Source organism: Pteropus medius, unplaced genomic scaffold, assembly GCF_902729225.1.
Source record: "Pteropus medius unplaced genomic scaffold, Ma_sr-lr_union100, whole genome shotgun sequence".
NCBI classification, from domain to species: Eukaryota; Metazoa; Chordata; class Mammalia; order Chiroptera; family Pteropodidae; genus Pteropus; species Pteropus medius.
The window spans coordinates 4,674,180-4,698,237 of record NW_024347791.1 but is presented as its reverse complement, the minus strand read 5'-3'; the positions used below and the strand labels follow the sequence as shown (position 1 = coordinate 4,698,237).

The 24,058-nt window shown below is 44.9% G+C and overlaps 1 protein-coding gene across 3 annotated transcripts in view; it reads left to right on the top strand.

Moving 5' to 3' along the window:
* The window catches only part of ABTB3 (ankyrin repeat and BTB domain containing 3), a 320,752-nt gene that overhangs the window by 235,041 nt on the left and 61,653 nt on the right, over positions 1 to 24,058 (top strand). The gene's annotated exons all lie outside the window — the stretch shown is intronic.

Here is a 24,058-nt window from a genome sequence, read left to right as displayed (position 1 = left end):
GCCAGAATACCTGAGTTCATATCTTGGTTCTAACCTTATTAACTATGTGACCTTGAGCAAGTTACTTAACCATTCTGAGCCTCAGCCTTCTTATCTGTAAAATGGGAGATACTATAGAATCTACTTCAGGGGGCTTATATATATGCAGCCTTCATTAGGCTCTTTAGATAATGGCTTTATAGATAATGGCCATTATTATTTCTACTGTCATGTTGCTTATAATATGCATGTATACTACATAGCAGGGCTTCTCAAACTTTAATGTACACTCGAAATCTCTGGGAACTTGTTAAAATGCAGATTTTGTTCTTTAGGTCTGGGGTGGGGCCAGAGGTGCTTCATTTCTAACAAGCTCCCAGGTAACGTGCTGCTGCTACTGGTGCGTGACCACTCTGCGAATAAGAAAATATTACAGTTTTTGTGTGTTTATCATTCATTTCCCCCATCTATTCCAACCCTCATTTTTAAGTGTTTATGGTGATTTTTGTCTCTCTGGTAGAGCTTGGCACATAGTAGGTGCCTAAGAAATATATCCTGGGCTTTGGGGGCTGGCATGAGCCTTGCAGAGACTCTACTTCCTTTACCTCATAAGATGCTAGATCCCTTTGCAATTTCCAAAATGAATGGATTCCAGAGGTCAGTCATGGGCAGCCTGCAGAATGTCCAGGCTTTGGAACAGCAGCCAAGGGAAGACACTGAGTCTCCAAATATAATGATCATCCTTAGCCTAACAAGATAGCCAACAAATCTTACGTGGCTCATGGATAGCAAATTAGCAACAAGCATGCAAGGGAAAGGTGAGGAAGGATTTGACAGGTGTCCTCCCTCAAGAGAGGTAGTGGGGCAAATCCTAAACCTCACCGGCTTCAGCGCTGCTAAACACCTCCAGCCTCCAGGGCTTGTCAAACATCTTAGACTCAGTTACCCAGGAGTATTTCCACAGTCAAGGGAGAGAGATTGCTCCTGACTACAGGTGACAAGCTGGGGGACTCAAGTTTAAAAACAGCCCCCTCTGCTAACATCTGGGGTTAGTCTGATCACACGCATGCACTGTACTTGTTCATTTCAATATCCAGGCCTTTTCTTAATTTCTGTTAACTGGCTGTCGCAGCAGTCTGGTCTGGTCTAACACCAGTTGCTTTTTATTTTATGGGAAAAAGGAAGGAGAACCTTACCTTTATGACACAAAGACTGAGGAACAAACGCGGCATTATCCAGTATGGTAACCACTAGCCATGGGAGGCTGTTTAAATGAGTTAAAAGTAAATAAAACTCAAGCTTCGGTTCCTCAGTCACTAGCCTCATTTCAGATGCTCACTAGCTAGCTGTGGCTAGTGGTTCCTGTGTTGGACAGTGCAAAGATGGGACATTTGCGACATCACAGAAACTTCTGTTGGACAGTGCTGAACTAGAGATGCGATGCAGATAGGGTCCCTACTTTGAGAAAAAAGAGTCCATGACAATTAGCACTTCCAAAGCAGTAAGGTAAGGAGTGAGTGTAAAGAGCTGAGACCAGCTCACCTGCCAAAACACATTCCACGTTTCTCCGTGTTTTGATCATTTTAGAGTTGAGTTTTTTAGAGCAACCATCTATACCATCACCACTAACTTTTACCAAGTATTTACCAAGTACTGGGCTCTCATATAGGTGCATTAGTCATTGAGTCCTTACAAGAATCTTATGAGCATGGTATTACTACGGCCATCTCTACCTTCTCATGAGGAACTTAACGTTCTTGCCTTAATATGCTTCCCCCACCTCTTCCTTTTTATTTCTAGCATTTTCCCTGGCTTAGGCCTCAATAAATATTGTTCATCCAAATGGAACAACGATAAATCACTTCATCTGATTAAACACCAGCAAAACCTCTGAGGAACAAGTTAACCTCCTGAAATGGATTTCTGTCTGTGTAAACATAGAACCTGCCTCTTAAATCTTCACCTCAGTGCTACTTGGGCTTTTCATCTTTTATTTTATTTTTTAATTTTTAAAATTATTTTACTTATTAGTGGACTTTTTATTCAGTTGTCCATTCTTCATTTAGTGAACATGCATAGAGTATCTGCTCTAAGCATAGTAATAGTAAGAGCTAGTGTTCATCAAATTCTTACATGTGCCAGGCACCATTAGAAGTACTTTACATGAACTAATTCATTTATCTCTCATGGTGGCCCCACGAGGTAGGTATTACTAGTCATCCCTATTTTCTGCATGGATAAAGTGAGGCAGAGGGGATAAACTACTTGCCCAAAGTCACAGAGCTCAGAAGTGGCCCTGTGCTGGGGAGGCATAGGACCCAAAGAACCTGTCCTATGCAGCTCAGTTATCATCAAAGGAAAAAAAGAGAGGTCAGAGGGTCAGAAGAGAGCTGTAGATAAACTGCTGAGCGGGGTCAGGGAAAGCAGTTTTGAGTCAGACTTTGAAAGGTGAACAAGATCAAGCATTCTGGGTGGGAGGAGCCACTGGCAAAGGCAGGAAACCTCGAGCTACCTGGGGGAAACCAGGCCAGCTGAGACTAGGGGAGAGGCCAGGCTGACTTTCTGCTGGTTTGCAGAGGTGCAGATGTTAAGCCAATTGTTAAAATGTTGAAATACTTCTCTGTGGGTTGGTAACAAGCCACTGCCCTAAATGCTCCGAACCTATGTCCCTGCCATTCAGCAATTGCACCTTGGCATCTGTCCCCAGAGGGCTCTGTCGGCATCAAGACCATAGGAGTTAGGGGATGCCTGGGCCTCACCAATAGTTAAATATAGTTAGAGTATCGTTGCTGAGTTGAAAGTGTGTGGGAGAAAAATATGTCCTGCAGGAGATGTCGGGCACTGTTCCTTCGACAGTGGGGTTAGGGCAAAGGTCCGGGCAAAGGGAGAAGCATAAACGAAATGCAAATGCCTGCTCGTCCTTCAAGACTCAGCTGGATCCTCACATCCACTGTGACACCTTTGCTGCTCCCCATCCCCGTTCTCCATGAAGCCCTCTGTGAATAATTCTAACAACTGTTGAGTGCCCATGTGTGGCAGGCCCTATGATGAGTGCTTTTCCAGAATACCCCTTATACTTCACAGTCACCCTCAGAGATCCTGTCATTCTGCCTGTTTTACAGATGAGGACAGTGAGGCTTAGAGAAGTTCAAGGATGTGGCCAAGGTCACACAGCTAAGCTAGTAAGTGGCTGAGCTGGAGACTGAGCCCAAGCGCGTGATTCCAGAGCCTGTCCTCTTGTCTGCCTCCTGTGTGACCCCAGTCATTGCTGTGGCATCGTTTGCTTCCTTGTCCGTCTCTGCTGCCAGACTTTGAGCTCCTCACAGGCAGGGTCTTTGATCTCTCCCGCTCTGTCTGGCAGCCAGCCAGGGCCTGGCACGGAGTAGGTAGGGGGACATAAAGATCAGTCTGAGTGCATGGCAGCAGGAGAACGGAGCAGAAAAAGATGTAGGGACCAATGAGAAGCCTCCTGCAAGAATCCCAAAGACAGATGACAAGTACATGGCCTGACCGAATGCCATCCTTTATGTCCCCCAGTGAGAGGTGTCACCAGCTGGCCTCCTCGTGTTGCCGAATGGTCCTAAGGAAAGCTACGTTAGCCTTCTTGGACTTTCAGTTCTTTCTCATTTGCCTGGAACTGGCAGCCCTTTGCACACCCCGTGTCTGGGCCCTTGGGCACTGTACCTGAATGTTCTGAACATATAGGAATTTTTTTAAAAAGAACATTAGCGAAAATTAGCCCTTGAAGCTGCCCAGTGCCATCTGAGGGCTGGCCCAGCATGGCGAGTGCCAGTGGGAGACGAGTTCTTGGGAACAGAGAGCCTGCGGAGAGAGAGGGCTCTCCACGCTCAGCCCGCTTCCAAACCGTCTGCCCCTCATGCCAAGTTTCCACTCTTTTTTTTTTTTTTGCCTTTCAGAAATAGTGTATTGACAGCTGCCAGCACATAGCTGGATTTCACATGTTATGGAAAATAGCCCAGGCAGTAAATCTGGTCCTTTGCCCAGTAGACACAGCATCTGACTTGATTTTGCGTTCTTCGAAGTCTGACAATGAAGCCTGCACATGTCTACATGTATCCTAGTCTGCAGTTTTTCCTGGGTTTTTATGGATTTAATCACATTCTCCCCCTCCTTCCATTTTGTTCTCCTTATAGACTGCATCTGCCTACAATACACACAAGGTGCTGTAAATTCAAATTTTTATATTATCACATTTTTTTACTGAAAAGTTATATATACTCATTTTTTAAATTTTGGAAAATACTGAAAAAGAAAAAGGCAATTTAAATTATCTATAATTCAGCTACCCAGAGGTAGCCAAAATGACTATTTGATATATTTTCTTGTTTTTTTTTTTAACACAAATATAGTAAGGCTTTTTTAAATAGTTGTACTGGGCATACATATAATTTTATATCTTTTTTTTATTTCACTTTGTATGCCATAAGCATTTTTCTACAAAACATTCATAAACATCATTTTTTAATGACCACAAAATATTCGGTCTTGTGAATATGCCTAACAGTTCCCAGGTTACTAGTCATTTGGGTTATTTCCAGTTTGTGAAATGCTGTTCTTTTAAAACTATCCAAAAATAAAAAACAAATAAAACTATCCACACTAGCATGAATAAAACACCAGGGTAGAAGAAATGAATATAAAAAGAGTGCTGGAGGAAAGCAACTAAGGGGTTAATGGCCTGTGTAAGTGAGAAATTGCAGAAGGAAAGCCTTGGGAGGCTGGCTTACCCAGCCCCAACCCACCCTGTTGCTTTTTCCAGGAAGAAATGCCTTGTGGGAAATGTAAGGAGGAGTGGCCCCCTCCTAACCTGCAAGGTCTCTAGCCATCGTCATTATCAGAATCTCTTGGAGTGCGCCCATCATGGTTTCCAGGAGTCTTTCATACATACAGTCTCCCTGGATTCTCGAAGCGAGAAGACCAGCCAAGGTTGCTTTTCACAACTGAACAGACTGACTTTAGAACTAAAGTCTTGAGATTTGGCAGTGAGCAGCCAAATTCAAACCAGAGGGTTGTTCTAGGGATCCCTGGAAATCCCCACCCCACTTTCTGTATTGCTTCTAGAATGGAGAAGAGACATTCTGCATCATCAAAACCTAGTTTTGAGCTTGTACCTTTTATAAAGTTCATTGTATATGCACCTGGCCATATCTCTAGATGAGAAAAACTCCACAATTCCAGAAATTGTTTGTTAGGTGATCGTGTTTGTTTGTAATTCTAGATTTAAATTATTTGCTCTGTTTTTATGTTTTCCCCATATAGAAGAAACTTTGCACGTGAAGGCCTTTTCAGTTCCTTCACATTGGTGAGTGAATCTGTCAAGATTCAGCCGGTCAGGTTCAGGCTTGCCCAGAAATTTAGGCAGAATGTGCTACCGAGGTGGATATTTTCCCAAGCTTCTATTCTCACTGAGGAGGTCAAACTTCAAGGCTGAGCGAGCCCTTTTGGCAATCTTTAGTTCCTTACACAGAATTCCACCCCTCACACGGCCACTCGCCGGACCCTATGGCAGCAGAGTGTGGAAAAACCACTTTTGTGAAGGAAAAAAGGAAACCAGTAAATAGGCAGAACCAAGGACCAACTTGTTGAAAACAGTAACGCTGACTCAGGTTCCTCTGCCTCCAAAATTTTTCCCTGAAGGCACTGTCCCTCTTCAGACCTCAGAGCACTTTATAAGAACATCTCGCAAGGCACTTTTCTGTGGTCGGCCTTGCATTATGGTCATCTGCCCTTCCTTCTCCGATGGCCACTTTATGCTGCAATCTACCAGTCAAACGTTATGATCAAACAACTATACAAGGATAATTAAGGGCAAACAGACTTGTTGCAATAGGTACTGCCCTGGGGAATTGGGGACATGTGGCCACACTGAATTCCCTTGCTAGATAGAACACCAGCGCCAAGGTTTTAAATCCCTGTGTCCTCCACAAAACTCAGCACAGACCCCTGCTCCATAGAGGTAGTTGATGAACAGGGAACAAGTTAAATGATCAGCCTGCACCCTAAGTGGCCCTCTCTGTTCATGCACTTATTATCTCAGAGTTCATCTGCAAGACTCTCTCCCATCCACTTATCCCTTCAGCTCCTGTCCACACAGAGACCCCCAAACTTGCTCTGCACTTCCTCATCTGATTTCCTCTGCCTGGATTCTTCTTCCAAGCCCTTCTCTCTCCCTCTTCCAGGCTCAGGACAGTGTTTCCCAACATACTCCCACTCCTTTCAACGCCAACTGATTTCGATTCATTCTCTCATAAGACTTTGTGCATTCCTTTATCATAAAGCTTTTCAAATAGCCTCTTTGCTTGTCTTTTTCACATTAGACCATGAGTTCATTGAGGGCTAGGCTGTTGCAATATCACTAATTGTAGAAGATGGTATATAGCTAATAATCATTTCTTAATTCATCCATTCAACAAATACTTATAGATCATCTGCTACATGCCAGATAAAATATCTATCTTCATGGAGCTTACATTCTACTAGGGGAAACAGATAAGGAACAAACGCATAAATAATAAACTTATCAAGCAAAGATAAGTGACATAAAGAAAAATAAAACTGGGTAATTGAACCAGGTACAGGTGATGAGAGGTGCTATTTTATTTTAGCTAAGGTCAGGGAACGGTTCTCTAAGGAGGTAGCATTTGAGTAGAGAACTAAAGGAAGTGAGGCAGTAAGCCACATGGATAGATGAAGAAAGATCTTGCCAGGCAGAAAGAACAGTAAGTGCAAAGGTCCTGGGGTAGGAGCATTCTTGGCCATGCAAGGAGCAGCAAGGAGGCTGCCAAGGCTGGAACAGAATGAGTGAGCATGTTAGGAGATGAAGAAGATGAAGTCCACGGTGGGCGGGGGTCAGATTTTGCGGAGCCTTTGGGCATGAGGAAGAGTTTGGTTTCCAGCCCATGTGTGATAAGAAGCTCAGTAAATGTTAATTTGCATTATTTGAATTGAACTGAACTGAATTGGGTTTCACTGAGCTAAACAGACTGGGTCTCATCTTAGTATAGAGTGCATCCAATTTTGGAACCTTACGGTATCTCAAGTCTACCCCTTATTACCACCAAATGAAAAAACACTGTGAACACCCTTGTAGGTTGTTCTAAAAGCCTCTGGCCAGTGGCCCTTTTGCCGGCCCCTCTCACTTGTACCAGGTTCATCGTAGTGGCAGATCAGTACAGGGGACATCTAAATTCTAGAAGAATGTGGTCTTCCTGGCTTCCCATGATTTCCATTTCATTTCTGACTTTCCCAGAGTCTGAAGTCTTTGGAAGGACACTGGGATTTATTCTGGGCCTTGGCCAGAGCCCTGGGCCTGACTTTTAACATAATTTTTACTCAAGCCTGGTTCTCATTGAATCTTAATTATGTGGAGGTCCTGCCCTTAATACTACTGAAATAAACCATATTTAGCTATTTTTATCATTTTATTTAGTCTTTATAAAACCATTTTAATGAATCATCACTAAGAGTAAAGTGGGGAACCCACCAGAATTTAAGCTAGACAAATTCCTAAGATTCAATCTTACACTCATTGATTCACTTAACATTCATTCATTCACTCAAAGAATTTTTTTTGTCAGAAACTTGGGATGCATTTTATTTTATTTTTTGAGATATAATTGATATATAACATTAATTAGTTTCAGGTATACAGCATGATTTGATAGTTGTGCGCATCGTGATGTGATCACCACAAGAAGTCTAGTTAGCATCCATTACCATACATAGTTACAAATTTTTTTTCTCGTGACGAGAACTTTTAAGATCTGCTCTCTTAGCCACTTTCAAATATACGACACAGTATGATTAACTATAGTCACCATGCTGTACATCACATCCCCTCATTCACTAAAGAATGTTGATCGAGGACCTATAAAGTGCCAGGCACTACACGAAGTGCTGGGGATACAGCAGAGCACAGAATAAGTCTCTGCCCTCGGGAAGCTGACAGTCTAGTGGAAGAGACAGAACAATCCAGGACACTAATATAGAATGTCATTTTGAATAGTGGCAAATACTACTGTGGGCAAGTTTGGAAGATACAAAGATGAGTAATTCATGCCCCACCGCGTTGTTGGGGTGATGGGAAAGACATAAATTATAACCATAATATGATGTAAATGATATTATGGAATTACGTACAAAATGCTGTGGAGGTCGAGGGGAATACGTAACAACTAACTCTGTTGTGGGTATGGGGGGCCCTTGGGAAATACTTCCCGGAGGAGGTGACATTTGATCAGTGCCTTAAAAAATTAGGTAGAACTTAACTGGATGGAAAGGGTAGAAAGAGAGTAGAAACAACAGCAGGGGCAAAGGCAGAGAAATGTGATCAAACACGTGCATTCCAGAAATGGCTGGTCATTTGGTGTGGCCGGAGCACGTTGGAATGGGAGCATGAGAGAATGAAGACATGAGTTGAGGCCAGTTAATAAATGTCCAGGCCAAGGAATTGATATCAGATGACCAGATTTACATGTTACCACATTCATCCTGGCAGCAATGTGAAAGGGTTGGAGAGACAAACTGGAATCAGGAAGTTATTATGAAAGCAATGCCGTGGTCCAATCTTAAGAAGAGTCTGATAAAGTGGCCAATCAGTTATATTTGGAGTGTTGGACTCTTAGGGTGGGGAAGGACTTTAAAAGTTGTCTAGTCCAACCACTCCCTGGATGTTTGAATCTCTTTCCTCACATCCTCCCCAAGCACCAGCCCTTGAAACTTCCTTCCCATCCCAGCTCCAGAGAGCCGAGACTCCTCTGAGGTCTTACTTATGCGGAGCTGAGATATGCTCCCTGGAGCTACCACCATTACTCTTTCTTTTGCTCCCTGGGGCTTCTAGGACTAATCCAATTCTTAATTCAGATGCAACGTATCCCTGTTTTAAAACAGCTGCAATTTACTGAATGTCTTCTGCATGCCAGCCAAGCCTGCAGGGCACATATTACCCCATTTCCAGATTAGAACCTGGGGCTCACCGGTCATGTGACTTGCTGAGATCTGGTCACTGACCCAGTTAACTGGCAGTACTGGGATTAAAACCCAAAGCTGTGTGACACCAGAGCCTATACTCTTGGAAATAGCTATCAATTTAATTTGACAAACATTTATTTAGCACCTACTGCTGCGAAACCCCCTATCCTGGGTATCATAGAGTGGGGAACCTAAGATGAATAAGCATGGTTTAAAAGTTCCAAGGCTCCCCATTCTAGCGATTTGGACAGTGGAGTCACCGCCCATGCATGGTGATAATGCGGGCTTTGGCTTGCAGCCTGGCTATTCCAGAAGAGGAAAGTGATTTATGTTTGGCCTATTGCATGACCCTGGTTCCTATTGGTAGCACTGGGGCAAGCTTGATGCAGGAGCCAGCCTGTAGAGTCCATGCCTGGGAAATAAGGTCTGTATCCCTGGAGGATACAGGAGAGGGATGTGTCTAGAAGGGTGGAAGGCATGAGACCTGTGTGTATCATCGGATTTGAGTAAAGCGAAGCTGCAACTTGGACAAGTCCCAGGACTGAGCAGAGAGGAATACAGCGAGATCTAGAGGCTGGAAAACTGGAAGCAGAATGAGAACAGGTGTAAGGAACTGATGGGCAAAGGCATCAGTGCTGAGCCGGTGCACTGAGCACGTATGCAGGAGCTCCCCCTTCAGGCAGCCTGTGGTAGTGCTGCAGTTGTGGCTGAAGACAAAGCAGTGGTCCCCAACCTTTGTGGCACCAGGGACCGGTGCTCCTATGAGAATCTCATGCCTGATGATCTGAGGCGGAGCTGAAGCAGTGATGCTAGCGCTGGGGAGCGGCTGCAAATACAGATGAAGCTTCGCTCATTTGCCCGCCGCTCACCTCCTACTGTGCAGCCCGGTTCCTAACAGACCACAGACTGGAACTGTCCTCTGCCCAAGGGTTGGGGACCCCTGACTTAAAGGAAATGAACAGGACCCTGACAAGATGAGGTCTTTGTTATCTTCCTAGTTGTGTTTTTCTTAATCTGATGTTTAATTGGTAACAACTTAGACTAGATGTGTTAGCTGCCTGATGTACATGCAGATGCCTGAATGTGAATCTTCCACATGGTTGCACTTTCTTTCACGCTTGTTACCTCATTTATCCTCTCAGTGGCCCTGTGAAAGACCAATGGGCATTATCTTCACTCTTTAGGCGACAGAGAGATCTAAAGGTTAGGCGACATCTTTGCCACATCCACTCATCATGTACCCAGCTCCATTCAGAGCCAGCGTCCACACCCCAGCCAAATCCAGACGTCCCCACCTGTTTGCCAGCCCATGTCCCTCCATCTCGGAGAAGTGCTGCCCCTGACCTGGCGGGAGCTTCCTTGCCTGGCCCAGGCTCATGGATGAGACTTGCTTTGGTCCCTCTGGGTGGTAATGACTGCCTCCCTGGGCTGGTTCCCGAACTCATCCCCTTCGCCATCTGATTTGGAGAGAGGGGCTGCAGGAATTCCGCAGAGAGAATTAGACAGGTCATGGTAGGAGGGCAGGGGACACACCTAGTCCCCTTTCCATCTCACCAGATAATCAGCCCTGAATATTTTGCATGTGCAGATGGAGAGGGTTTTCCTGGAGTAGAGACCTGTGTAAGGGTTCTTTCCTAGATAACACCAAAGTCCAGCTTAAACAATAGCCCTTTTGGTTTTCCTTTTATTAAAATCACAAGCTTCCTTCTTGGTTTCTGTCTCTCGCTTCCAGATTCAGCAAAATGTAAAACTGATAACATTTTGTCTGAGAGGTAAATTGCACATATGTTTGCTTCTCACGCATATGGAGCTCCCATAAATCTGCTAAATGGCCAAATGGTTGTTTTGTGTTGGCACCAAAACTGCCCCTTCACCCCCCGCCCAGTCTCTTCCTTGATTTTTAAGCCTCTCTAGGGATGTCTCTTTTCTTCTTCCCTTTCTCCTGTTTTATTTTTCTTTTTACTGGGAAATTCTATCCCATTTCTATCCCCTACCTTTTCAAAGGATGTCCCCGCCTCGTTCTACATGGCGATAGTCTCTTTTTTATTTTATTATCCCAGTTAGTGTTGGGGCTTTGGCGTAATCTGAGACAGATGATGTTTATCTACTCATCATTCATAACTAATCTAATTCTGAAAAGGATTTGAGCTAGACTCACAGTACGAGTTAGATAGAACCACAAATGGAGGATAACACCCCCCCCACACACACACACAAACACACACATGAAACATATTATTAGGATTAAAGAAGACTACTGTACTATATAAATCTCACCCCAGGTTACTTTAATTGAACATAAAATTTAGCATTGAGTTTCCTGGCCTCCAACGCAGAAAGAGAAATATGCATTAAAGCTCTCATTATCTAATTTAAACACACACACAGGCACATGCAAACGACATATAATCTTCACCAAAAGCATGTTCACAACAGGGTCTTTTCTGCTTTTAGCAAGTTCAGTCCAGGGCAGATAACTCTTAGATCTTTCTGGTGATCTGAATCACCTGGGGAGCACTTAAAAACAATCTATAACCTAGTCTAGGGTTATGTTTAGGAAAATCACTGAACTGTGCTCAGAGCAGGCAGGGTCTTTTTGTCTCACCTGGTCACATCTGTAAACAGTAATGTTCATTATACAAAACTGCCCTCTCTCCCCAGGAGAGGGAAGTATTGGAATCATAACCTTTTGCAAGTGAAGCGAATCCTTGGGTTCATATGGCCCAGCCTCCTCACTTCGCAGCTGAGGAACCGAAGCTTCTCGGTGTTCAGTCACTCACTCAATGCCACACCAGTCTTTGGACAAGTGATAAAATAATGACTAAGCATCTAGACTTTCGATGCTGGCAGACTTGGGATCAAACCCCAGCTTTGCCACAACAGCTGAGTTATACTCTATAAGTCAGTGATGAATCTTGCTAAGCCTCAGTTTGCTTATCTATCAAGTAGGAATGATAATACGTACCTTACAAGGATGTTTTATAATTAAATGAAATACATTTTTTAAAGTAAAGCTATTTACTCAAGCCTGGAACACTGTAAGCACTCAAGAAATAGCAGATGCTATAAAATTCTGATGATGATGAAGATGATGCAGATCACAATAATGGAGAAGCTTGATAAGAAATTTAGGTTGCCTACTGTCAATGGTAGCCCTGTTTCTACACCCATTCTACCAGGATTCTTGTCTGAGGTTATACTGACCTGAAGGATGTCCCTTAGAACTGCACTATGCAGTAGAGTAGCTGCTAACCACATGTGGCTATTTCGAATTAAATTAATTAAAATTGAATAAAATTCAAATTTTAGCAACTCAGTTGCGTTACCCACATTCTAAGTGCTCAGAAGCCAGATGTGGCTTGTGGCTGTTGTATTGGACGGCAGATATAGAACATTTCTGTCAGAGCAGAAAGCTCTATTGGAAGCTGCCTCCATGGCTATTTCTCCCTTAACTTCCACGGATCGATATTTTTGTTATTTATTTATTTCAAAATGTTATACTACCATTTTAAGCTAGAGGAAAAGGTTCACTGGTCTCTTTCTTAGTGAGCACACTTGAGGCCCACAGAGCACGCAAGGATACACAGTCACACGGCTAGCTAGTAGCAGAGCCTGCTCGAAAACTGGCTTCTGACTCAAAGCATGAGTCCTTCTATGGCAGCCCAAGAGGCATGAGGAATCAGCTGTCTTAAGTCTGTGTTTTGATAAGCAGGGTTCCGACCGATCAGGGCTAGAGTATGAATTTCATCCATCCTGTCCTACTGCCAAATGCAGGGTGATGGGAGTTCATAAGGTTTATTACAAGAGAACTAGAATATCATTTTCTCAAAGCCACAGCCCAGTGGCAGAGACAAGAAGGACAGCATGGGGAAAAGCTCTAGACCATGCTCAGCCACCCTTTATTTATATGGAAGAAAGAGATCCTGTATGGTATTGTAAAACTGATCTGTTAATGGAATGTCACTCCGCTAGGAGAAGGAAGGAAATCCTGCCATTTGCAACAACATATGAACTTGAGGGCATTGTGCTAAATGAAATAAATCAGAGAAAGACAAGGACTGTAGGATCTCACTTATATGTCGACTCTAAAAAAGCTGAACTCATAGAAACAGAGAGTAGAATGGTGGTTACTAGGGGCGGGGTGGAGGTGGGGGACTGGATTGATGTTGATCAAAGGGTACAAACTTCCAGCTAGGAGATGAATAAGTTTTGGGGATCTAATATACAGCATAGAGACAATAGTTAACCGTACTGTACTATATATTTGAAAGTTACTAAGAGAGTAGATCTTAAACGTTTCTCATCACAAAAAGGAAATAGTAATTATGTGAGGTGGTGGAGGTGTTAGCTAACCTCCCAGTGGTAACCATTTCATAATATATAAGTGCATCAAATCATCACATTGCACACCTACACTTACACAGTGTTATGTGTCAATTATATTTCAGTAAAGCTGGGGAAAACAGCTAAGATAAAATAAATTGACCTGTTAATTATAAATTTTAAAGGTTTCCTTGTAAGAGGACTTAAGCAAAGATAAAGACCTCGAGATGTGTTTCTGACTGCAAGAGCATCCATATTGTTATTTTTATCAGTTGAGTCAATTACGATGAGCTTGAAGCCATCGTCAGTGAATTTTCACAAGGTTGATGACATAGTTTACACCTGTAAATGAACAAACAATTAATTGGGACAAATGTTTTCATAAATGTAGTTTTTTGAAACAAACACAGTCTCGGGGCTATGAGTTCACAGTCTTTAGAAGATGGAACTATCAAAAGGAAAAGTTTTCATCTTTCTTTTTTGGTAAACAGAAAGACATTCAAATTTATAGTGACACACGAAAAGGAAAAATAGAGATTTAACTTAAATGCCATGAGAACTGATATGAGTGTCACTTAGAATTTGGTTTGGCTATGAATGACAGAAAACCCAAATATCAAGTGTTTAAACAAGATAGAAATGTATTTTTCATATAAACAAAGTCTAGGAGTAAGGATCCAGAGCAGGTATGGCCACTTAAGCAGTCGTCAGAAATCCAGGTCCTTTTTCTATCTTTTTGTTCTGCCATCATCAACATGTGGCTTCCACCTCATTGTGCAGTTTGGCTTCTTGAGCACCAGCCATGGTGTCTACATTCTTGCCAGCAGAATAGAAGACCAAAGATAGTTCGGGAGCCTCCCTCTAGGGACCTTCCTAGAAGTCTTAGAAGAAACTTCTGTCTATATCATCATAAGAACCAATGTAAGGGAGGCTGAAAAATGTATACTACATGGTCATAAGCTCAGCTGAGGATATGGGGGGCTATTACTAAGGAAGAAGATAGAGGGGCACCCCACAGTCTCTGTCAGAGATATTCTCTGTCTACTTTCTAAACAAACAGTTATGGCGAACCCATTGATTTGCATTTCTTAGGGTATTTTTGTCAATCCATTCTTGATATTTCTTTCCAAATGCTTTTTCTGAATTTGTTTTTCAACTGCAATTCTGACTGAGGGAAAATTAAAGTATTAGGAGTTTACGATTTTATTCTAGAAGTTAGAAGGTCCTGTGTGATCCTTCCCCGCTCTCTCCAGTGTTATGTCCTACCAGTCCACTTCCCTCCATTACACTTTCTCCTCTTTCTCAGCTCCAGCCACAACAAGCTGAGTTTCTCCGAAACACATGCCCCAGCCTGCCTTTGGGGCTTTGCACATGCTGTAGCCTCTACCTGGAAATAATGGAACGCATGGCTTCTAGCCCTGGCTCTGGGTCCAACTGCCTATATGTGGTATATCCTGGTACTGCTGCTTATAACTATGTACCATAGGCAAGTTACTTAACCTCTCTGTGCCTGTTTCATTATCTTAGAATGGTTCTTATTATCAAATGAGCCAATGAAAGGAAAGTCTTCAGAACCATCCCTGGCATGTAATAAGCTCTCCATAATAACTAACTTTGTTGAGCATTTACTATGTGCTAATAAGTGCCTTACAGAGATTTTCTTCACAACGACCCTGTGGGGTGGCCTTGCTATTTCTCTTGTTTTAATATGAGGAAACTGAGGCACAGAGAAGTTAAGTAACTTGCCCAGGGTCCCACAGCATCACGTGATGGAGCCTGGACTCAAATGCAAGGCCTTCTGTCTTCAGGGTACATGCCCTTTTTTCCTCCACAGCAGCACTAGATTTAAAGGTACAATGAGTTTCCTTTGTAAGGCCATCTCCTGCCTTTTGCAGACTTTCATGATAATCCTTTTGAAGGCAGGGACAGGCCTAAATGACCCCTGGGAGCCCGTCCCTGACCTTTGCCTCTTGACCTTGACCTCTTTGCCCTTTTAGGCTTCTCAAGCCACTACTCCCAAGATATGAAGCTGTGTACATCCCCTGCCACCTCCCAGATCTTTATCTGTTGTGCCCAAAGCTGCGAGGAAGGTTCTGTAGCAGCCTCGAGCAGAGCTTGTGGCTTCCCCACTTTTGAAGCCACCGCTCCTCTCCCAGGCCATTTATATCCTAGGCCCATCATCATTCCACCCACTGGAGATCAGGTTCCCACCACAGAGGCCTCTCTGCCCCTAAGCCAGGCCTGGTTGTGATACAGCCAGCAGCCCAGGGAGGAGAGGCACAGGCTGGTCTGTTGATCCTTGCGTGGTGTGTGAACAAGGACCTCGGGCCCTCCAAGCATCTCACAGCTCAGAGCTAGTGTCCTCTAGACCTGAGAGTCTCAACCTTTCGTAGGTATCAGAAACCCTATAGAGAAGGACTAGATGCAGATGCCAAGTATCATAGGCTGCATAATGGCCCCTAAAGATACCAGGTCCTAATTGCTATAACCTATAAATGTTATTTTATAAAGAGAGGGGGTCTTTGCAGATGTGATTCAATTAAGTATCTTGACATGGGGAGATTATCCTGGATTATCTGGGTGGGCCCTAAATCCAATCACCAGTGTCCTTATAAGAGAGAGGGAGATTTGACACACGGAAGAGGAAAAGGTGATGTAAATACAGAGGCGGAGATGAGAGTGATGTAGCCACAAGCCAGCAACCACAAAAAGCTGGAAGGGGCAAGGAATGGGCTCCCCTAGATCTCCTGGAGGGAGATCCCCTGCTGACACCTTGATTGTGGACTTCTGGCCTCTAGCAGTCAGATTTCCAATTTCTAGTTTTTTAAAGCCACCACGTTTGTGATAGTTTGTTACGGCAGCCACAGGAAACGGATATGCCCGGCAAATGGGCAGGAACCCAGGAATGTGCATTTTAACTAGTTCCCCGGGTGATTTGGAGCCCCTGCCTTCCAAAGATGGAGAACTAGGTGAATCACCTAGATTGAAACTCCAGGAGAACTGTGGATTCTTACATTCCATCATTTTGCTCCTCTCCTATTCTAATTGTGAGAAACGAGAGCACGTCGAGTGCTTATATGCTGATGGGAAAGTACGGAGGAAGTGAGGTAGAGGCTGAGTTATGGGACTGCTGGCAGGTAAGTGACAGAGCCATGTCCCCGTGGAAGGGCGGAGGGGCAGGGCATGCAGCTATTTGTCAGCAAGGAGGAGGAGATCGTTGTTATTCGTATATCATTATCGCTCTGTCTGAACTTGCTTATACTTCAGCACTCCATTTACAACCCTCTCGCCCTCTAAGTCACCTTCTTCAGAATGTGTGACAGGAGAAGGAGTTTCCGTGGTCAGTCACATGCACCTGCTTTCGCTATTAGCAGAAATCACCTCCTCACCCAGTGCCCTGGGCACTTGCCCCATTTCGGGGAATTTGCATAATCACCCATTAACGGTGCTGACTTTCACATTACAAAGGACTGCTCCTTTAGGTACTAAATGAGACCCTAAAAGCACTGACCATGCCAGTAATGCCCTTGTTTCACAGTTCTCGAATGGCGCGTCTGCACGCTCGGGATGTTGGGAGGTAGTCCTCTGTGCCGTCCAGCCCCAAGCTTCCTTCCTGCCCAGGCAGATGCATACGATGGTAAAAGGGCAGGATCAGTGTAGGAAGAGGAGGCTGCATTGCCACAAACAGTTGAGTCCCACGGGACACGTTGCAAGTGTGCGTTAGTTAGGGTTCTCTACAGAAACAGAACCAGTTAAGTTGTGTGTGTGACCCCAGCTCAAATCTAAGGAAGTTTGATGGTAGAATTCTCTGTTTTAGAGAAGGTCAGACTTTTTCCTCTTAAGGTCTCTGGCAGATTGGATGCGGCCCACCCATCCACCGATTTAAATGTCAATCTCATCTAAAAAAAAACTCCTTCACAGCCATATTCAGACTCATATTGGACCAGATATCTGGGTCCTGTGGCCTAGCCACACTGACTCATAAAATAAACCACCACATGGTATATATTTTTTTAAGCATTTACATTCCCAGGACGATCCTAAACACCATCATGAATATCAAATACCTGCCAGACAATGGGATGGGTGCTTAGTTCTGAATGAACTCACCAAGACCGAGAGATTCTGTTTCATAAGACTGTTGGAAGGTTAAAGGAGAATTCTGGTGGGAGACAGAACCCACCTTCCATGATAAAAGCTGTGATCATCAGACACTTGCTCTCCCGTTGCAGCTTGGCGCAGGCTCATGCACTAGGCTCAGCCAGCACCACATACCACTCACCTTCAATCAGGTGGTCCAGACACAAACAGCCTCCTTCTGTTCTGCTGTCTCCCGGGCCTCTAGCCCTTCTTGTAGCAATCTCACTTAGGGCCTCACTTTCTCCCCTTTAAACATGATAACAGAATCCACCTTCCCTGGTTTCTGGCTTGAGTCATCATACTCCCTAGGGCCTGGTCGCTCAAAATGGGGTCCATAGACTGGCAGCTGCCTGGGAGCTTTTTAGAATGCAGATTCTCAGGCCCTGCCCCAGACCCACTGAATCAGAATCTGCATTTTAACAAGATCCTGGACAATTCACATGCACATCGATGTTCCAGAAGCACTGACCTAGAACACACTCCTTGGCTCCTGCCATTCCAGGCCGTCTGCGGGAACCACCCTCACGGGTAGTCTGACCACACAGCACAGTAGGGCTGTCACTATAGTAACCAGCATAGCCACCCTTGGCCTCTGCCACCTTCCTAGCTCTGGTGGCCACAAATACGATAAGATTACAGTGACTATTGCTATAGAAACCAGCACTGGAGATGGTCTGCTATCAATTTTGCTATTTTTCCCTCACTCCCTGTATCTCGGGAATTATGAGCTTTCCAAACCACAGTAAAACATCTAAATTCCTCTCCAGCCTAAGAGAGACTCCACAAATAACAACAATGAAAAGCCAGGGCCACACAATTTATAAAGTAAAGGCATCGCGACTGCAGAGGTTTACTCTGATTTGAACACAGATGACAGGAGTGTCGCTCTGTGTAGCGAGGCCTTTCCTCTCTCTGGCAAGGAGAAAGTTGAGTGATGCTCAAAACAATGCTGGTGATGATGATGATAACAGCTGCCGCTTATTGAGCACTTTCTTGGTATCAGGCGCCAGGCTACGTACATCAGCCCATTCAATTCTTGCAATAACCGTCTATTAGTTTCCTGTGACTGCTGTAAAAAGTCGCCACGAGTGTGGACGCTTAAAACAACACAGATTTATTACCTTAACAGTTTTGGGGGTCAGAAGTACAAAATCAGTCTCACTGGGCTAAAGCGAAGGTGTCAGCAGGGCTGGTTCCTGCCGGAGGCTCCACAGGAGCATTTGTTTCCTTGCCTTTCTTAGCTTCTGGAGGAAGCGTCTTTCTTAGCCTGCATTTCTTGGCTCATGACCTCTTATGGCATTAGTCTGACTTCTTGCTTCTTCTGTCACATCTCCCACTCCCTCCGTTGACCTTCTTGCCTCCTTCTTCTAAGGACCCTCCCGTAAGCACTTAGGGCCACCTGGATAATCCAAGATAGTCTTCTCAAAACCCTTAATCTCATGGGCAAAGTTCATTTTCCCAGATAAGGTAACATTCATAAGTTCTAGAGATTAGATTGTGGACATCTTTGTTGGGGGGGGGAGGCTGTTATTCAGCCCACCATGCTCTCTGAAGTAGGAACTTTTTATTAGCCCCATTTTTCTGATGAGAGAATTTAAGCACTACAATCGAAATACCTCATTCAAGGTCACACAGCTAGAAGCCGGAGTGGGCATCCAACTCTCGGCCAGTCTCTCTCTAAAGCCTGAGCTTTTAACCTCTGCACTGTACGGCCTCCCGATGGCTTTGAATTCACCCACTATTGTCAGTAAGTTAAAGGAAGTGAACCGAAACGTCAGCTCTCTAAAGATTTGAGCTTCCAGTTGAAGCTCCTCAACCACAGACTAAAACCTCAAGGGCAGAGCAAGATTTTAAGTCAGACTACAGATGTATTAGTCTGCGAGGACAGGACTTCCGTAACAAATTAACACAGACTGGGTGTCTTGAACAAAAGATGTTTATTTCCTCACAGTGCTGAAGGCTGGAAGTCCAAATCCAAGGTTTTAGGCGGTCTGGTTTCTTTCTGAAGGCTCTCTCCCTGGCTTGCAGATGGCCACCTTCTTGCGGCCTATTTCACAGGGGTGCCCCTGGTGTCTCTTTGTGCGTCCTAATCTCCTCTTAGGAGAACACCGGTCATACTGAATTAAGACCCATCCTAATGGACTCATTTTAATAGTTACATTCTGAGATACTGCGTATTAGGGCTTCAACATGCAAATTTGGGGTGGGGGGCGCAAAATAATTCAGTCCACATTAACAGGTATTGTCGCTGACCCCAGGAACAAGGCATTTTAAGTGTCTGAGATGAATGCCAGAGCCCCGTGGATGCCCTCACTGCCAGCTTTAATACTTGCTCCGTCTTCATCACCGTGTCTCCAGGCTCGCCTGCAATGACCTCATCATTACCCTGGCTTCGTGATCGTACTGGTTTCTGTGGCAGCTATGACAAGTTACCATAAACCTGGTAGATTAAAACAACGCACATTTATTCTCTTACAGTTCTGGAGAGCAGTAGTCCAAAATCAGTTTTAGCGGTCCCAAATCAAGATGTTAGCAGGGCCGTTTTCTCCTGGAGGCTCTGAGGGAAGAATCCGTGTCCTCGCCTTTTCCAACTTCTAGAGCCACCTCCTTCGCAATCCTTGGTTTGTGGCCTCTTCCTCCATCTTCAAAGCCAGCAGCAGAGCATCTTGCTTCTGTGTCATCTGTGTCAAATCACCATCTGTTTCCCTCTTCAAGTCCGTTGTGATTGCATTTAGGGCTGACCTGGATACTCCAGAATAATCTTCCCTTCTCAAGATCCCTTACCAAATTCCATCTGCAGAGTTCCTTTGCCATCAACAATCACAGGTGTCAGGAATAAGACCAGATGTCTTTGGGGGCCATTACTCAGCCTACCACAGTGATCCTTCCTCACACATGTCCTGGCTGCACCGCCTGCCCCAGAGGGGCAAATAGGAAATGATGCACGTGAAAGCCCTTGGTGGCCTGTACAGGTCTTTTCTGCCTCAGGGCCTTTGCACAGTCTGTTACTGCTGCCTAGAACATCCATCCCTCTTCACACATGTTCACATATGGCTGATTCCTTCACATCTTAAGAGGTTTTGTCACCTCAGAGAGGCCTTCCCGCTTCAACCCTGTTTGTTGCCTATCCCAGCACCTGGCACTGATCACAATTTGTAATTGCTTTGTTACCTGTTGGTTTATGTGCTTCTTATCTGTCTCCCTGTTTGACTGTTAACTCTATGAGAACAAAGACCTGATGAGTTCTGGTCACTCTGTCTCCAGCGCCTGAAAGTATGGTGCTCCCTCAAGGATTGTTAGATGAATAAATGATGGTAATACATGACATTCATGGCCGGATTAGGGTTTTATCCCTAAAGGTACTGCCTCTGGGTACACCTGTGGCTCTTTATTCCCCAAAGCCAACTCTTTGTGGGAGGGTTCTATTTTCTAATCTCTCCAAAGCTTTTTGTCTATCACTACCTTCCTGCGCTTCTTCCCATCCTCCCTGCTTCATACAATGGCCCTGGCAGTTGGCTATTTCAATAGAATCAAAGAAATTTACAATAGGAAGGAACCAGATAGACTTGGGGTCGTCCGACTGTGACCCACCATCTGATTTTATGAATAACGTTTTCCTGGATGACAGCCAAGTTCATTCATTTATGTGTTGTCTGTGGCCGCCCTGTCACAACGGCAGAGCTGAGTAGTTGAAACAAGGCTGTGTGGCCCATAATCCCCAACATATTTACTATCTGCTCTTTTACAGAAAAGGTTTCCCGACCCCTGAAATAGACTATCTGACCCAAACTCACCCACTTTACAGATGAAGACGCTGAGGGCCAGATGTTTTCAGATCAGAGCCGGAGTCCTACTGTGAGCTCCTGGCAGGTTCAAGACTGGAATTTGGTTCTGCAGAATCCCAAACTGTGCTTCTCTCACATATTATACCATCCTCTGTAGCACCCAGCCCCTCGCCAACCAAATTCCCTTTCGATTCCAGCAGTCACGCACATCGTCAGTTCTCTCTTCGCTTTTCAGAAAGGTCCCAGCAAACTTCCTGAGCTGACTTGCTCTGTTGACCCTGCAAGAAGCCCCTCTAGCTTTCTCTTACCATCTAGACCTCACCCCCGCCCCAGACCTTCTCTTCGAACACTATAGCAAATATTTCCATGGCCACTGCCCTGATCGAGTTGACTGTGTCCCCTCTCTGCTCACCTCAGTCCACCTGGCCAGAGATGATCAAATCTGGCTTGTTCCAGAATTCCCAGAGGAGCTTGTCTGGAATGCAGATGACTAGACCCAACCCCAGACCTGCCGAACAAAACTCTAGGGGTGAAATCAGGCCGTGGGCAATTTTCACGCACTCTCCCTGTGATTCTGATGTTGAAACAACTTAAAGAGCCAGTTCATCAAACCAGGAGCTCCTTAAGCTCCCTCTAGGTTTTGGTCCCTACAGACAACTCAGAACAAAGTCAGTAGCCAGGGGAACAATGTTCTCTTCAGAAACCTATAAGGAGCATGCAGGCTTTTTCTCCCTCAGTGTTCTTTACCTTCTCCTCAACTCTAGGCTTTAGAATACTTTCCTGTCTCCAAATCCTCCAAAAGAAATCTCACAAGTCATACTATTTTTTTCCCTCTGAGTAGACAAGATAAGAAGATTTTTAAATGAGTTGCTGGCAAAGAATTCATGAGCTTATAAATGACTGAGGTCAGAGTGACGAAGAGGAGGCAATGCTGAAAGGAGAGAATAGGTACATAGAAAATTCCAGAGGAGGCTGGAATCCTGGGGATCGGGGTTTCTTATTCTGGTGCTGCCAGCCGTCTTGGTCAAGGTGTTGTTTTGAAGGCGGCAGAGTCTCTTTTTCTCCTCTTTTGGCATTCATGAGGAGCTGGCTGCCTGCCCTGGGCCTGGCATCACACATGAAAGGCAGCAGCCCAAGGGCAGTCTGTGATGGAGATGCAGACCCGAGGGGCTGGAAGTTGTGGGCTATACTTCTGGGGCCCTGTGCAAAAGGAGGGGGCTGCTCCCTCTGCAAAACAACCCAGCGGGGTTCTCTGAGCACTCGGATCTTGTTTCAGCAGTGTTGGAGACATAGTGTCAAAAATAAGTCCTGCTCACCTGAGACAGTGGAATTCAATTCAATTTCAAGTCAGTGTGTGTTTATTGAGTGCCTGATTCAGTTTAGGTGATGGAGAGAATGAGAGAATGAGGGCGACAGCCTAGCAGCAGGCTGATGTATGCAGAAATAACCTGGGAGTCTGCCCCACAGGTCCATGGGTCCAGAAACTCGATTTTTATCCATTTCACCCAGTAAGAAATTGGTATATCTTAGTCTATTTCATGAACAAATGTTTATTAAGTGCTGTCCTGGGGCTGGATCGGTGAACTCAGCAGTCCCAGGTCCCTGCTCCATGGATTTTGCATTCCAGTGGGGCATCTGCAAGGCCGGTGGCTAAGGGCAGTGCAGTGCAGTCTACCATGGGAGGGGTCCAGGTGGGGTGGAGTCATCAGGCGAAATGTTTAGGGAGAAGTGAGATTTGAACTGTGGTTTGAAGGTTAAGTGGGGCTGGAGGCCTTTCATACAGGGGACTGAGCTGCATGAGTGGGACTGAACATGGTGTGCCATCAAGGGTCCATGACCAGATCCTCTCCCCTGGGGTGACAGGTGCATGCTGGGTAGCAGAGTGTGTGGGGGTCAGCTGGACAAGAGAATGTCGGTAGCACATGGGGTTATGGCACACGGGCAGTGTCGTCCAATGACTTGAGTCTGACTCCCAGCTCTCACACTTGCTAACCTTCTAATCCCCAGGGCATGTTACTCAACCTCAATAAACTTCATTCTCCTGATCTAGAAAATGGGCATAGTCATAACTAGCTCATAGGTTGGTCCTCGGCATTTAGATGAGATCATGAATGGGATTAACTGAGATGAATGTAAAAGGCTTAGCTGTTGAATATTATTAACATTGGATAAATAGGCCCTATTCTAGGAAAACTAGAACCTGCCACGCAAAGCTTGGTGGGAAGCTCATGACATCTGCATATAATGAGGGTTTCGCTGCCTTGTACCTCGTCCTCTCTCGTTCCCACGGCAGCCAGGCTAGACTGAGTGGCAGCACCGGGGATAGGATAAGGTAGCAAAGGCACCTAGAGCATATGTGCATGCCCTGGCCTTTTTAATTTTGCACCCTAGGCACCTCACTTGCCTCACCCTAGTCCCAGCCCTGCGGAATGGTAAGAAACCTTTTTGATCTACACAGTGTGTTTCTCAAAGTGTGGTTCTTGGTGCACTTAAATCAATATCATAGGGGCTTGCTTATTAAAATTATATTTCTAGACCCTACAGAATCAGCAGTTCTGGAGATATGGCCAGGAACGGCATTTTAATACAATACACACACACACACACACACACACACACACACACACACAGAGCTGATTCCCAAGCCCTCGATCAGTACTTTAGAGCAGTTCTTTGAGTGTGGCCCCAACCCAGCAGCATCAGTATCACCCAGGAACTTATTAGAAATGGAAATTCTCGGCCACCTCCCCAGATCTACTAAATCAGACACTCTAAGAGTGGGGCCCAGCAATCTGTATTTTAACAAGCCTGCCAGACCATTCCGATGCACATTAAATTCT